This window comes from Macrotis lagotis, chromosome 1 (assembly GCF_037893015.1).
Source record: "Macrotis lagotis isolate mMagLag1 chromosome 1, bilby.v1.9.chrom.fasta, whole genome shotgun sequence".
NCBI classification, from domain to species: domain Eukaryota; kingdom Metazoa; phylum Chordata; class Mammalia; order Peramelemorphia; family Peramelidae; genus Macrotis; species Macrotis lagotis.
Genome location: NC_133658.1, coordinates 343,041,776 through 343,058,931, shown reverse-complemented (window position 1 = coordinate 343,058,931; position 17,156 = coordinate 343,041,776). Strand labels below are relative to the sequence as shown.

Sequence of the window (17,156 nt, the reverse complement as noted above, 5' to 3'; positions counted from 1 at the left end):
TCTTACCCTCTCTGCTGCTTTTTTTTCCTTTGCCTTTTTTCCTCATCTAAAATCATTGGATGTTTCAGTAAACTCTGACCTGGGAAATACATTACTTTTAAAGGTCAAGGTCTCCCAATGCATTGAAGGGCAATTCCAGTAGGCCTGATCCATATCTGGTCACCAGAGAAGAGGACTCTGAATCAGAAAGTGAGCCTCGTGACTTTTGCACAGCACCATTTTATTTAAACCCAACTCATGTGCATATCATGGCATCACCTCCCTGATGTAATGGTCCTCTTTTAAGATCGATGGACAAACATCAATCAGTCATGTCTGATTCTTAATGACTCCATATGGAGTTTTCTTGACAAAGATAAGGGCAGTGGTTTGCCATTTCCTTCTCCAGTTAACTTAAAAATGAGGAAACAGGCAAATAGAACTATGTAAGTGCAGTCAAATTCAAACTCACCACCTACCTGACCTTGAATACCATTTACTATAGCATAAATCCCTTGCCCAACACATAGCCATACACACACACACACACACACACACACACACATACATATATATGCCAGAAATTTAAAACAATGATAACTATGAAAGATATGACTGATTTCATCTTTGAGATGCTGTGAGAGTTGCTTTCATGTTGTCTGCGCCATTTCTTGTGAAATCCTTGAAAGGAAGGACTATCTTTTGCCCTTTTTCTATAACTGTTATCATTTAGCACAGTTGGCACATTAAAAAGGCTCTTAATGTTTACTGACTATTTTTTTTTAGTTTTTTTCAAGGCAAATCGGGTTAAGTGGCTTGCCCAAGGCCACACAGCTAGGTAATTATTAAGTGTCTGAGGCAGGATTTGAACTCAGGTACTCCAGACTCCAGGGCCAGTGCTCTATCCACTGCACCACCTAGCCACCCCAATTCTTAAAGATTTATTACCCAAAGTGGCCTGAAGCTGAAGGTTTATTCTCTGAAGTTTAGACCAAAGAACAGCTGGAGAAAGACATGGGAGAAAATATATTTTCAGGAATAAATTCTGCTTAAACCAAAGCATAGGGGGCAGCTAGGTGGTACAGTGGAGAAAGCACCGGCCCTGGAGTTAGGAGGACCTGAGTTCAAAATGGAACGCAAACACTTAATGATTACCTAGCTGTGTGACCTGGGCAAGTTTCTTAACCCCAATGCCTTGCCAAAAAAACAAAACAAATAAACCAAAACATAACTGTGCTTCTTTTTGTATAAGCAAGCAACAGAAACCACGAACTTGAGAGTTGTAAAACTATCCCAAACCATGTATGGAAATATATAGGATTACAAGTTGATTTAAAGGAAAATTGCGATAAAAAAGTAATTTTTAAAATAAGAACAAAAAACGATCTTGCAGCTACAGTTAAACAAACTGAAAACAGTTAATCAATTCAATAAAAATCAAATTTTAAATTTTGTTCAAGCTATTAATATTTTTTTTTTTTAGGTTTTTGCAAGGCAAATGGGGTTAAGTGGCTTGCCGAAGGCCACACAGCCAGGTAGTTAAGTGTCTGAGACCGGATTTGAACCCAGGTACTCTTGACTCCAGGGCTGGTGCTTCATCCACTGTGCCACCTAGCCACCCCATTAAGATTTATTTTTAAAAGATGGCAACTAGACTGCCAACTTCCAGAAATCATGGACTGTCTTATTTACAAGAGTGCCTAAAATGTCCCTATCATGTGACCCAGCGATTCCACTGTATTTTTATCTCAAAGACATCATTAAAAAAAGAGCTAAAAAGAAATAAAAATGTTTATAACAGCAATACTGGCACGGAACTGGTAGAATTAAGAAAATGATTAGAGAATAACTAAATAAACCATAGAACATAAATGCAATTAAGTATTACTGAATTAATTAGTTATTGAGAAGCACTGAAAGACAAAGAATTAATACAAAATCAAGAACTTAGTAAAGCAACATAATCTGTAAAACAAATGGGAAAAAATGGAAAGCTAATGATGCTTTAGCATACACACACAAAATTTACTTCCTTGAAATTATAATAACCAAAAAAAGAGTTATGAGAAGATAACTCTTATTTCTTTGCAGAGGTAGAGCCTTCTAAGCATAAAGCAATGCATAAAATATCAATTTTACTTTAATCAATTTTAATGAACTTTTAAAAATTATTTTAAGGTCAGACTTTCTTTTCTTTTTTCTTTTTTTTTGCAAGGCAAATGGGGTTAAGTGGCTTGCCCAAGGCCACACAGCTAGGTAATTAGTAAGTGTCTGAGACCGGATTTGAACCCAGGTATTCCTGACTCCAGGGCTGGTGCTTTATTCACTGCGCCACCTAGCAGCCCCAAGGTCAGACTTTCTTGAAGGGAATGATGCAACGCAACAGATGACATGAAAACAAAATGCTATTAAATTTATCTTTAAAAAAGAATTCCTTATCTTTACCTTTAAATTTCCTTTATCTTTAAAAAAAAAATTCAATTCCTAATGCATCTGTCTGTATTGGTCAGTAATTTCCATTCAATCATATGCTGGTAGATTCCAAAGTACTAAAGATCTTCTACCCTCCCAAGGTCAAAGAGCATACCCAAAAAACAACTCAAATGATTCCCTGAAAATTATTTGATAAACTTCTGTTGATAATGGGCAATTCTGTATTCTCATGGAGCAATCAGAGATGATAGAGGGATGAAGTGGAATAATTTGTTAACTTAAGCAGTTTAAAATTCTTATTCTCATGATCAAGTATGTTTATGATCAATAAGTTTTCTGAGGAATGGGAGGGAGGGGCAGAAAAGAAAGAAAATATTTTCTGTACTTTAATTAGATCCCCAGTGTTGAATATTAATCGTCAACCATCACTAAGACTTTACAAAGATAATCAGTGACACTTTTTAAAAGAAAAAAGGTCTTTATTCTTCCTTCCATAGCAAAGTCTGTCAAAAATGGGGAACACTTTTTATAATTTTGGGACTGAAGTGCTATTTCAATGCCTCTAATTTTGCATTGTCAATACCTATAATGAGGTATCCTGAACAATTAATTTCTTAAGCTTTTATTAGGTATGTATCAAGTATGTGTAGAGCCTGAATTTAATACTAGAGAAGACACAAACATCAGGAATCCTCATGGAGTCTATGGTCTGGATAGATGATAAACATAAATAACATGAAGACAAAATTTACAAGTTAAATGAGTTACAGAGTTTCTAAATAAAGTGTTATGAAGGTTTTGAGGGGGACCTATGAAGACTCAATGGGAGCGTCAAGGATGAGGAGACATTTGGGGTGGGCTTTAAAGAATGGATAGACATTATTAAGTGATGGGGGAAGAGAAAGCATTTTAGGAATAGGCAAAAGCAGAGCTGGGAAAATTCATAGGATGCCTGGAGGCAATGCATCAGAACAGTCTTGCTCAAGTATCCTGTATGGGGGAAGGGGAGGAGAGATGAGGGCAGATTAAAGATTAAGGATTAAGAAATGGAGTTGGAAAGATAAAATGACATCAGATTATGGATGGCACTGAATCCTGGGCAAAGGAATGGGACCTTTCATCAGAAGGGAATAGGAAGCTAAATATTCTCAGCTGTAGCAAATGATATTCTCATCTATAAATGATTATTTGGTTAATGATTACGTGAGAATATGTGCTTTAAATTCCAAAAATTTGTTGTAGGCCACATATGAAAACTACTGATTGATCAAAAGGGAAACTGATAAATAAACTGTGCTTTGAATGTTTATGACTAGTCCAAGTCCAAATGGGAGTAGAGGATGGCAGACCTGGGAAGGTCACATGACCACATTTGAAACAGGCTATTTTGAGGATTATGTGTATGGTGGTGGGAATCATGACTGAATAGAATCAGGGAAATGTTAGTCAGGATTGTTTGGGAAGCTTGCCAACACCTAGTGTGACTGAATAGGTCTTTTAAATGGCTTTCTGAAATGTGTTTTCAATAACTATTCTTTCTCTCTAATCCAATGTCCCAAAAGGGAAAAAACATACCTGAGATCTGACAAGCTTGGGAGAAAGAAAAAAGAATTCAGGAGCAAGAGCCTAAAGTGCAGGGACACAGGAATGATAAGTACCATCTCTTGGGAAGTCAGGGTTATGATAACAGTGAAGCAAAATACTATGCACAGTTCAACCTAGCTGGAAATGGTGATTTTCAGAAAAAGCACAGTAAAAAACATTAGGTCAAGGAACAATTCATTCAGGGAAATAGCTAACACTGCTGAGGTTCAATGGTCTATAGCCTTAAATGGTAATCCTCACTACTAATAGTGTGGGAGTTTTGAGATTCACTCTACTCAAGATTTTCAATCTCTTTTACAGTCATGCTCAACCACCTATATTAGTGAATCTCTGAACTATGCAACTAAAGGATAATTTTAGAGTCTAAAAATTGCTTATATTTTCTCTCAAAGCGCCTCTTAAAGTAAGCAAAGCTGTGGAGCCAACAGCAGTGAGTAGTGAAAATCCTCACAATTTGTTGAAGGAATTACTTTCACAACTACTCTCTCTCTCTCTCAAGTATGTGATCATCACATTAACTTTTATTTAAGCTTTGTCTACATACCATTATTAAGTTTTAGTTTCTTCTGTAGAAGATCAATTTGTGAGCAATAATTACAAAAGATTAATTTGGAAGGATTACTTAGAAAAAAGAAAAATATATTAAGGATCTATAAAATCTTTTAGTCAAAGACCTTTTCTTTTCCCCTTAATTTTGAATGCTTTTTCCTTATCTCTAGAAATCTCAACTTCCAATTTAACATATCACCCACACAAAGATGTTTTGCAGAAAATACATTAGCTCTATAGTTGGATCTGAGTTCTTGGCATAGCTCTCACTGAAACAATGGATTAAGTCCTTTTAATAGGAATCCTTTAGTTCTCAGCCAGTTTTAAATGTTTCTGATTTTTAAATGCTTTGGGATGGAAGGAGAAAAAGACCTAAATTTTGAAGGCTGTTGAATGTTTTATTTATTCTATCATTAAATCTCATTATTTTGGATTACTTTATGACTAGGTTAAAAAAATTAAAAATTTTTTATTAGGTAAAAGCCAAAAAAGTTCTGTCTACTCTTCCATATTTGATATAGTTCTGGAAATGCCACCAACAGAAATAAAAGAGATAAAGACATAAAAGCAGATAACAGGAGTTAAAACTATACTTGCTAATATTATGGTTTGGCTAGAAAATTCAAGGGAATCAGTAAAGATCCGACTTAAGACAACTTCAGCAAAGTTGCAACGAAATAAATTCTCAAAAATCAACATCAGTTCTATTTAATAACAAAACACAAGAAGCAATAATACAAAGGGAAATCCCATTCCAAATAATTATAAAAAGCATAAAATATCTGAGGATCAAGCAACCAGACTACACATGACATGTATCAACTGAACTTTAAAGTGGTCCTTAAAGAACAACTTAAATATCGGGATGAATATTCAATTCTCCAGGCTATGACAATACTACCAAAATTAATTTACAATTTTAATTTTTGCCAATCAACTATGAAAGGCTCACTTTATATAGAACCTGACAATAATAAAAATTTCATTTGGACAAAAAGATCTAGAACATCAAGAGAAACGATAAAAGAAAGTAGAGATGAAAGGAGAAGAAAATATTCAGATCTCCAACTATATTTTAAAGCAGCAGTAATCAAAACCATCTGGTATTGGTTAAAAAAATCAAGAGTTATAATAATGGAACACACTAAACAAGGAAAATCTAAAACAATAATATTCAATAACCAAATGTTGCTAAAGCAGCTTGGAAGAAATTAAGTTTTGACAAATATTTATATCATATTTTACAATACATTTTAAATGGATATGAGACATGGAATATTAGAGATTAGACTTTGGAAAAAGTAGAAAGGAAACAAATCATATACCTCTCAAAGTTGTTGAGGATATGTATTCTTAACCAACTAGGAAATAGAGGTCATTGCAAAAGATATACTAGATCACTTTGCTTACTTGGAAATGAAAAGCATTTTGGGGCAGCTAGGTGGCACAGTGGATAGAGAACCGGCCTTGGAGTCAGGAGGACCTGAGTTCAAATCCGACCTCAGACACTTAATAACTACCTAGCTGTGTGGCCTCCAGCAAGTCACTTAACCCCATTGCCTTGTAAAAAAAAAAAGCTAACAACAAAATTAATGCACCAAGGATAAGAAAAGAAGTGGAAAAAAATCTTTGTGCCAAATTTCTCTGATAAGGGTTTGGTATCAAAGATATATATTAACACTCAATGAATAATACTTATAGTCCCAAGAAATAAGTGGTCATAGAATATGAGCAGCTCTCAAAAGAATTCCAAAGTATTTACAACTACAAGAATGCTCTATTAATAAACACTAAGATAAATGCAAACCAAAATAATTCTTTTTTTTAAGGTTTTTGCAAGGCAAATGGGGTTAAGTGGCTTGCTGGAGGCCACACAGCTAGGTAGTTATTAAGTGTCTGAGGTCGCATTTGAACTCAGGTCCTCCTGACTCCAGGGGCGGTGCTCTATCCACTGTGCCACCTAGCTGCCCCTAAACCAAAATAATTCTGAGATTTCATTTCACATCCTCAATTGGCAAAAATGACCAAACATGGCAATAGTCAATCTTGGAGAAATTGTGGAATGACAGATATATTAACAGATGTTGGTGGAGCTGTGAAATGGTACAACCATCTTGGAAAACAATTTGGAATCATGCAAATAAAATGACCAAAATGTCCACATCCTCTGAACAGAGACTCCATCAGTGGATTTATACTCATAAGAAAACATTCATATAAAATATTTATATCAATATTTTTTGATAGTTAAGAATTGGAAACAAAGATGCCTATAAATTGGGGAATGCTTAAACAAAACATATTATATGAATGTAATGGAATATTACTGAGCTGTAAGAAATGATATGTGATTACTTGTACAAAAATATTCATAGCAGCCATTTGTGATAGCAGGGAATTGGAAATCGAGTGACTGTCCATCAGTTGAGGAATAGTTGAACAAATTCCGGTATATGTATGTTATGGAACACTATTTTTCTTTTAGAAATCAAGAGGGATTGGAATTTCAGAGGAAACCTGGAAAGACTTGCATGAACTGATGCTGGGCAAGATGAACAGAACTAGAACATTGAACAGCAACATGGAGGTGATAATCAACCTTAATGGACTTGCTCATTCCATCAATGCAATAATCAAGGACAGTTTTAAAGTACTTGGGATGGAGAATACCATCTGTATCCAGAGAAAGAATTGTGGAGTTTAAACAAAGACCAAAGCCTATTACCTTCAATTTTAAAAAAAAGTGCCTTATGTACTATAATTTTGCTATCTCTAATATATTATTTTCTCTTCAAGGATGTGATTTCTCTCTCAACACATTCTATTTCAATCAATATATATAGCAGGGGAAACAATGTAAAGATTATCAGATTGCCTTCTGTGGGGGGGAATTTTACAATTCAAAACCTTACAAAAAATGACAGGTACAAACTACTATTGTATGTAATTGAAAACAAACTATTTTTTTTAAATGATGTGCAATGAAAACAGAAGTTTGAAAAGAAATATGAATCAATGAAGGACAAAGTAGACAAGAGTCAGGAAACCACACATACTGTAACAACAATATAAATAGATAACAACTACACACCAAACCCCTTCCCCCCACCAAAAAGCCCCACCAAAAACCAAGTAGCATTCAAATGATGACACTTCAGCCTCCCCTCTCACTTCCCAATGAAGGTTAAAGTCCACAAGTGTTACACACTGCAGTTTTTCAGAACTTTTTGATGTATTAATCAATTGTGGAGATTTTTTTTTCTTTAAAAAATACAATTTATTGTTATATAGGGTGGTTTTCTGGGAGGGGAAGACATGCTTTGGATAACTATGATGTTATAAGAAATAAAAAGTATCAATTCTTAAAAAATTAATTAAACTCCCCTCTTAAGCAGATTGAAGAATATAAATTGACACAGTTCAACTTACTACCTTACAACTTCTACCAGTATAAATGTGCATATTTATTTTATTTTATTTTGTTTTATTTTTTAGGTTTTTTGCAAGGCAAATGGGGTTAAGTGGCTTGCCCAAGGCCACACAGCTACATAATTATTAAGTGTCTGAGACCGGATTTGAACCCTGGTACTCCTGACTCCAAGGCCAGTGCTTTATCCACTATGCCACCTAGCCACCCCAAATGTGCATATTTATTAAGAAATTCCAATTCCTCGATTTTTCACATTAGAGTTAGAAAAAATTTTTAAAAACCATCTAGGCTCAATTCCCTGGTTTTGCAGGTCAAAGGAGACTCAGAGAAGAGATTTGACTTCTCTAAAGTAAAATTACATGAAGAATAGGGAAAAGACCATGCTACTAGGGAGATGATGCAATGACATGTAAGTGAATTGGATTTCAGTGAGGGAGTGTGGTACTAAATCATGAGCCTTACTTTCTCCTCTGGGGTCATCTGGATTCAATCATCAGATATGGATCAAGAAAACTGGAGATGGCCCTGGATGAAAGGGAATTAAAGGTTAAGTGACTTTGTCCAAAGTCACATAATTACTAAGTGTCAAATGTCTAAGGGTCATATTTGAACTCAGGGTCTCCTGAATCCAGGGCTGGTGCTCTATTCACTGTGTCACCTAGCTGCTCTATTAGGCTAAGAGCTTCAACTTAACTCCTACCTAGTCCAGAGTTCTTTCCTATTCATAATTCAAAGCACTATTTCCCTTTACTTTTTTCCACTTCTTTCCCAAAATAAGGATTATCTACTCCCCCCCAAAAGGAAAAAACACGACAATTTTGTAAATAGCCATTGGAGGGAGGGGGTCTCAAAAGTCAATAAATCTAGGAGCATTTTAGGGGTGAATTCAAGTTTGGTCAAATATAGCTCACAAATGATGTTATAAATATCCAAATGGCCCTTGGCTGAAAAAAAGGTTCCCTACCCTTGGTTTTGGTGAACAAACTGAGGACATATTCTGACAGCTAGTCTTGCTAAAGATTAGAAAGTTGATAGCACAATAGATAAGTGCTAGGCTGGGAGTCAAGAGTGTGATCCTGGGAAAGTCACTTGACCTGTTTGCCAGTTTCCTCAACTGTAAAATGGGGATAAGCAACTACCTCACACATATTAAGTATTATTTAAATAGTCTCTTCCCTTCCCTAATATGATCAATGAAAGTTCTTTGAACATTAAATTTTGCAACTTACTTTGGAATTATAGATTTTTAAACAAATTTTTAATTATCATCTGCAAACCTACCCCCCCAGTCAATTTAGGAAATTATGACTTCATAGAATTTTAATATCACAATAAACCTTAACTTTGAAAACATTTGAAAAATAACATTTGGAAACCAAAGTTTAACTCAACATAACTGAATATTCTACAAAAGGGTCTTCAGAGTGCTATACCAACAATCTTCTTAATGTACTGGCATTAACATATCATTCCTTGTGCAAGCATGTGCACATATTCCCCATCCCCCAAAAAACTTTCCACAGCGAACTTCTCTTCCTGTCTTTCTTGATGGCCTTTCACAGTCTGTCTCTTAAACTGTCTCTCCCCTTTTATTTTACAATGCTTCATTCCATACTAAGTAAACAACTCTTCTCAAATGGTTCATCTTAACCATGTTCTTGCCCTTCTCTGTCTCAAACACACAACTCCACCCTCTTCTACCTCAACCAAACTTGCTGAAATCATTCCCTTCAAGACCCAGTTCAGATGTCACCTCTCTAGCTTAATGTGATCTTGCCTTCCTGGAATCTAAGTCTCACATCACTATTTGGACCTCTCCTTTGCAATGACACAATTGAGAAGTTGTATAAATTTCTTAACAGCAGGACCTGTGTTTTTTTCTTTTTAAATCAGTCTATCCCAGTATTTAAGTTCTAAAACTTTCACAAATCAATTCATGTTTGTTAAACTAAACTAACATCTAACTATAAACAACATTCAGCTCAAAATTATCCAAATGTACTTCTCTCAAAACTGTCTTTAGATGGACCGGAGGAGGTAAGGAAAAATTGAGAAGTCTAATAGGCAGGACTTCCCAGTTTATTTATCTGAGTTGGATTAGTTGGGCAGCTAGAATATTATGAAAATCAGCTTTAAAAAAAAAACAGGGGGCGGCCAGGTGGCACAGTGGATAGAGCACCAGCCCTAAAGTCAGGAGTACCTGAGTCCAAATCCTGCCTCAGACAATAATTGCCTAGCTGCATGGCCTTGGGCAAGCCACTTAACCCCATTGCCTTGCAAAAAAACAAAACAAAACATGCTATTTTCAGTTATTACATATAGCGTTATAAAAACAGAGAGCAAGGAATGCTAAGCTAGCTCCAGCCCTGGGGAGTTTTATGGCATAAGAGTCATACAGTAAACAAGAAAGCAGAGTGGAAGATCCTCTCAGAGGATAGGGCAGGGAGAAGAGACAAACATTCGTGCAGAAATAATTCTACCTCAAGAGACCAAAGTATTTAGTTAGCTACACAATATACCAGGAACATCTCAAGTTTTGTTCCTTGAGACCCCGTGATATAAAGGAACTCTGATCCTGGTACAAGGTTGCCCAGGAACACTGGAGAATTTTTTTTTAAACCATGTCAGAGGTAAGGTATTTTAGCCATTTTAAGAGATACTAGGGGTCCACCAAATACAAGAAATCTTTTAAGTAGTACAAAGTATATTGCCCTAGAAGTACCAGCAACACAGGGGACCTCATCTACTAATAGAAACTGTGTATCAAGAAATCTCATTAAAAAGAGTCTTGTAAATGGAAATGAAAGTTAAGTCTGAAGATTTGTCTTAGTCCTAAACCACCTCCTTTGTAACCATCTACTTCACTGATAGTAGTCTCAGTTAAATGAATAAAAGTCATGGCACTTCTAAATTTTAAATTACAAACACCTTTAGGAAATTATACCCACATGTACACAAAGCAAATTGATACTGAAACAGGAAATGCTTCAGAAAATGTCCCAGTTTCTGCATTGTAGAAAGAGTCTTGGGAATCAGTCTGCAAAGTTGGGTTGAACATGTAGGAAACCTTAGCCAAGTCATTTCACTTTCTATTCTTGATCTATAAAAGGAGAGTATCGGATCATATGTTCTTTAAGGTCATTTCCAATTCTGATGTTCTATAGGATAACACTTTCTCAAATTTTTTCTCACATTAAAACCTGGATGGGATCTAGAGATGATCTAATATAACCCTTTCATTTTATAAATGAATTAACAAGTTTGGAAAGGTAAACGACTCACCTTTTGAGCCTGTAACATTTAGTAAGTCCTATGACTATTATGAGTTCAAAAACCTAAAAAAAAAAAACTGTCATGGCAAATTCCTGCGTATTCTAAGTAAATCATAAAATATTACATAACTTAGAAATCTCCTGCAATTTCCCCTTTATTTGAATAATGATTCATATTTTAAGAATCAATTTCTTTATTGGTATTAAAGTCTCATTACTTCGGGGCTGCCTTAGCAACTAGAAAATATTGCTATAAACCTACAAAAAAAATTTGAATAGCCTATCAGTGCTTTTAATTATAATCCCAGAGAATTCATAATACTCAACTTTCTCAACAAAGTAAAATAAATTTATGTAAGAGAAACTACCAAAACAAGACAATGGACAAATAACTTCAAGAGCTCTAAGGATTCCAAAAACATAAAACAAGCATCTTTGAACTAAGCTGTTAACCTTTACTTTAGTAAAGGCATCAATATTTCTTTTCACAGAAAGAATAGTAACATGGTTGTTTAAAAAAAAAAGCTTGCTCATCATAGCAACAGTTACTAGGTAGGTAGCTTATGTGGAGGATCCTAAAGAAAAAACTGAATTGTCACTCCTAGCAGCATCTTGTGCCACTGTGAAATCCAAACTTTTTTTTTTGCCTAACAATCTTTATTATCCACAACATGGGAAAATGATGTACAAAAACTGCAAAATCTGCTAGAATCTTCTCTAGGTAATACAAAATATAGGGGAAAAAAATAATTATCCTGATTTCTTTAGTGAGAATTTTGTCTTAATAATCCTGGAGAAATTTCTTCCTTATTTGCAAGTCTAGTAGTAGGCCCACATTACCCCCACTATTATGAAACACTGTCAAGTGATAAATGTTTTGTCTTTTTGTGGCTTCAGCTATCAAAAATAATATTAATTCACTCTCAATACTCCTATGAAACAAAAATGGTAAACAACTTACTAAAGGTCATCCAGGAAACTAGTGACAGGTCAGAAACCAAAAACTCAGGACTTCTCAGTCGAAGCTCTTTGTCAAAAGAAGGCTGAGCAATTTATACAATACTAGATAAAGTCATACTGGTTATCTTGTGTGCTTATGTGCACACATCCCTGCCTAGGGACTACAGTGTAAAGGTGGTTGAAAGCATGTTGTGACTGGGAGTAAAAGAAAGCTGGGGTCTGGTATGTGATATGCCACTAACTAGCTATGGAAACTTGGGCAAGCTTCTTACTCATTTTCTTAAATCTATTAAAAAGGGGAACTAAATAAGTTATCTAAAGTCTGTTAAGTTCTTTAATTCTTTGCTTCTATGAAATTATATAAATAATATCTCCTTCAAATAATTATGTAAGACAGAAAGTCACACAGAATAAAATTATAAACAAAGAGAATACTAACTCCTTCAAATAATTATGTAAGACAGAAAGTCACACAGAAAGATCCTTAAAGTAGCAGGAGTTCTTAATCTGAGGTTACTGAATTAGATTTTTAAAACATTCTGATAATTTTATTTCAATGTTTCCTTGTAATCTTATGTATTCTATTTTATGCATTTAAAAATCATTCTGAGGAATACATAAGTTTCATTAGAATGCCAAAAAGATCCAACATACACACCACAAAAAAGTTAAGAACACCTGATCTAGTAAGATAAGAAACTTGGAGCCTGAAAAAGTAAATCGAGTTGCTGAAGGTCACAGTGACTTCTAACTTCCATTTCAAGAATTCTTTCAGTTAGTTACTTCCTCTCCTACAGCCCATTTAACTCAAGCCTGGTCTCCCTCATTTCAGATACTCCGACCTTAAAAAAAATTCATTACATGTTTAATACTTGATTCTATAGAAGTTGGTTAAACTAAGAATAAAAAGGCTTTTCTCCAAACACTAAATAAAATATTCTGCATAATTCAGCAGGTCTCAGGCCTGACTGCTAAACTTGAAATGAAGGTGACAGATGAAATCCAAGGGCCTTTGAAGAGATTGCAGCCCTGGGACTTCAATGCAAATGATATGTGTAGGACTCATAGTAGCCTTCCCATAATGTCCAGAGTTTACTGAACTGGAAAAATATTCTCACCATACAATTCTTATTTCTAAAAAGCACAAGCTTACAAAAGATAAATGAATTGAACTCTACACTCGATTGTGCTGTTGACACATTTCTAATGGGCAATATAAATTAACGAGGACAAAATGACAACATCTCCATAAGTTTCATATTAAATATATTTTTCCTGGAAGTCTATTATGGCAGACAGAATAAGAAAAAACTACCATTTCTGAAAGTTCTATCTAAATAGAACTAAACTTCTATTTTGCCACATGTTGATGATCTTTCTTTCCACCTCTGAACTGTTGTACAAAAATCAAAGAGCAGAGACTGTCTCATGCTAGCAGAACATTTAAGCGTCAAGAAGTTTTCCCAGTGCTACCAAGCATCTGTGAGCCAGGCACCTCAGTAAAGTAATCCTTTGTTCTTTGGAAAGCATTCCCAATAAACTTTTTTTTAGTTCTTATCTACTAAAGACTTTAAGATGACTTATCACAGGAATTCATTCTCTAGTTGAAAGGAATGTAAAAAGGCAGGATATTAAGCTAAAATGTTCAAACAGAGAGGCAAAAGTTCTTATTCTGGAAGGTAGTGGGTAGCAAAAGGGAGAACTAAAAATATCCTTGTGGAGAGGCAGTTAGTTACCAGCTGTTATCAGCCCCCTAAGAAGCATGACAATCAACTATTGCCCATAAATGAATTTCTTCTACAACTCTGGATCTCATTCCCTCCCCACTATGACTCCTTTACTAAAGAACCCAAACTAAGGCTACCATGACCTTAGGTAAAAATCAGCTACCCTGAGTGTCAAATTCTTCACATATAAAACAAAGGAACTGAACTAGATTATTTCCAGCATTTTGAATTCTATTATTTCAAAATTTTATTTTTATGGTAACTTATTCCAGTATAATTTGACTCTTTACTCTCAGTTGTTGGGGAACAGAAAACATAAAAGGCAATTTGTTTTCCAACTCAATATTTTACTACCCATTCCTGTCCCTCCCGCATAAAAGATTATGAAGCCAAAGCACCAAAGTTGAAACAAGGCAAATCAATCCAGGAAAGCTGAAGGTGAAATTCTGGAATGGAGAAGAGCCACGGGTACAAAATTTTTGGAGGTGTTTACAAGGACACTGGTCTAGGTCAAATTTTAACAATCCCCTTAAGTCAGACTTGCCTGTCAAGTCAACTGACTTAAGAACAAACAGGTCATATTAGCAAGTAGGAAAAACATGTTAGTCTTGATTGTTCTCAGGTTCTTCTCTAATTTTATTCAAATGTGGGCTAAATCTATTAGTCCCAGAAAATAATGAAAGCCAATCCCACTGAAAATGTTTCCTATTTTTAATATTTGGGCCACCTGTTTCTTTCCTTTTTCTTTTCTACAAAGCTATCTTTCCTAACATCCAAGCAAACAACTTCACTTAACTAAACAGTCCCCAACCAACGAAGAGTACATCCTATAGAAGCTCCTCCCCACTGTCTAATCCCACAATTTTTCTGGCCAAGAAACTGCTGATCCTGTTCCATCCCCTCCCCCCCAGACACTCCACAAAACCTTAACTTAACCCCTTTTCTTCACATGTTCTTCAGTAATCATCTTTACAACTCTAAGACCTGCTCGGAACAGACCCCCTTTATCTTTCCTAGGCCTAAACCTCGTCTCCAAATCATCTCTCAAACTACAACCCCACCCATCCTTCCGAGTGCCTCCCCAAGCAGGGTCCGACACTTTCGACAGACCCCACCCTCAATTTCCCTCCAACCAAAGCCCAGCCAACGGGTGAGCAGTGACCCCACCTCCAAGGTCTCCCTCCCCGGGGGCTCCCCTCCTCCTCCTCCTCCTCCTCCTCCTCTACAACACCCCCCCCCCCCGCAGCCGCCCCACCCTTGTCTCCTCCCCTTTCCTTCCAGGCTGCCCCCCCAGCCCCCTCCCACCCCACCCTAACACACTTGCAGATTTCCCTTTCCCCCTCCCAGGAAGGCTGCGGCGCGCCCCGCGGGGTGTCCCGGCCGCTGCCGGCCCCCCGAGCAGTGGCCCCGAAGGCTGCTGGGCGCCCCCCCAGCAAGGGGGGGCGCAGGGTGAAGGCGGCAGAGGCCTTCTGGGAGCAATCTGGAGAGACCGGCTGAGAAGCGAACCCCGCTCCCCCCGCCCGAACCCCCACTCCCAGCCCCTCGGCTCCCCCGCTCCACTTTACCTGTGGTGGTGGCGGCGGCGGCGGCCGCTCTCCCCTCTCCTCACACAGACAATATGGCGGCGGCGGAGGAGGAGACACACGGCTGGGCCGCCAGCCGCAGGGACCAGAGCGAGGCTGCAGCCACCGCTGCCGGAAGCGGAACCCCGCCCCTTCCAAGTCGCCCGCCCTCCCGCAGAGAGGCGGGGAGGCGGGGTGGGACAGCTTCCGGCTCCGCCCCTACTTGAAGCTAAGTGAACGCTGCCATGTTGGGTCATACTATATATTGTTTCGAGGGGGGGTGGGGTCCGTGGTCCGTGCTCCCAGACGACATGGAGAAACAAAAGAAGTACTCGGGTAGAAGTATGAGAATGAAGTATATGAAACTAGTTTACGTGGTCCCGTTCATAGAGTTCCCCGAACAGCGCACAAGAGGGCGATCGAATTAAGCTTCCTCTCCCTCGTCCTCGTCCTTGGTCCGGTCTAATCTAAGATGGAAGGAGGTCACTACAACTTCCTCTCATCCTCAAATCAACTACGGAAACTCGTCCAGGCTGCAACTCCGCCCCCTTAGGAAACAGCATCGCGACCTCCAGAGTTCAGGGCAAAGCATTCTGGAAGCTGTAGTCTCCCCGCGCCTCCTTGGGAAGCCTTAGGGTTAACTTGAAGGTTCCCGTGTTCTCCGCTTCAAAACTCCCTGCTTCCCGGGAAAGGAGGCAGAACATTGTGAGGGTAAAGGTTAGGGTGAGTGACCTCACTGACCCCGTGCCGACGTCACGGGCGGGGGAGGGGCGTGCTGCCTTCTCTCCGGACGCTGCTGGGCTCGTCCCTGTGGGGCGGGCAGGTGTGAAAACTGGGAGGCGCCTCTGTCGGCCCCGGGTTATTTAGGGACCCGAGGATGCCGTGGAGCCCCGACCCTGGGGGTGCGGTTGGATCCGAGCCCTGCGGAGGAGAGAGGAAGGATTTGGAGAATTTGGCGCTGACTTTTCTCCACTTTCCCACTCATGGGCCGGGGCTGCCAGGCTTGTGCAGTTCTGCAAACATTCCAGGGCTCCGGTGTCGGGGCTGCACGCTGACTGTGGCTGGCAGATTTAGATAGGACCCATCCCCGCCCTCTGGGAGCTCGCCGTAGTTAACCATAAAGGTGAGTGATGTCATGCCCAGTAAAAGGGCATAAATGCTAAGCATCGATGCATTATCTCCTCCCTAATATTTTGCTTTTCCCCGGTTGCCCTCGAAGTCTGACTATACTTATACTTCCAGATCTTCGTCGGTCATTTATTTGGTCCCTGATTGGCTGAGTGAAAACAAATAGCAATTGCTTCTTTTTTTGGCCAGAAACTCCAGTCTTCCTCTCCCAGCTTAGTTTTTTTTTTTTATCGTTTGTTTTGGACTAGGTAAAAAAATGTCTCTCTTTGCCTGTTTTTGCAAGGCAATGAGGTTAAGTAACTAAGTATCAAGTATCTGAAGTCAAATTCGAACTCAAGTCCTCCTGACTCCAGGTTCAGAGTTCTAGTCACTGTGCCACCTAGCTGCTCCTGTCTCTTGTCTTTCTAACCTAGCCTTAATTACTGGGATGGGGTGATGCCCCAGTCAAATTGTGATCTGTTAAAGACCTTAGCTTAAAAAGACCAAAGTCTTCCATTGCATCCAAGGCCAT

At 38.1% G+C, this 17,156-nt stretch overlaps 1 protein-coding gene across 2 annotated transcripts in view; it reads right to left on the bottom strand.

The window, feature by feature from the left end:
- Positions 1 to 16,150, bottom strand: part of CSNK2A1 (casein kinase 2 alpha 1) — a 60,277-nt gene extending 44,127 nt beyond the window's left edge. The window contains exons 1-2 of one of the 2 annotated variants that reach the window (XM_074211818.1): positions 15,521 to 16,150; positions 8,459 to 8,521 (exon numbers count right to left, since the gene is read on the bottom strand). The gene's annotated coding sequence lies outside the window, so the exon portion shown is untranslated. The remainder of the gene's footprint in view (positions 1 to 8,458; positions 8,522 to 15,520) is intronic. The other variant, XM_074211817.1, reaches the window with a different exon arrangement.
- Positions 16,151 to 17,156: the final 1,006 nt, after the last annotated feature.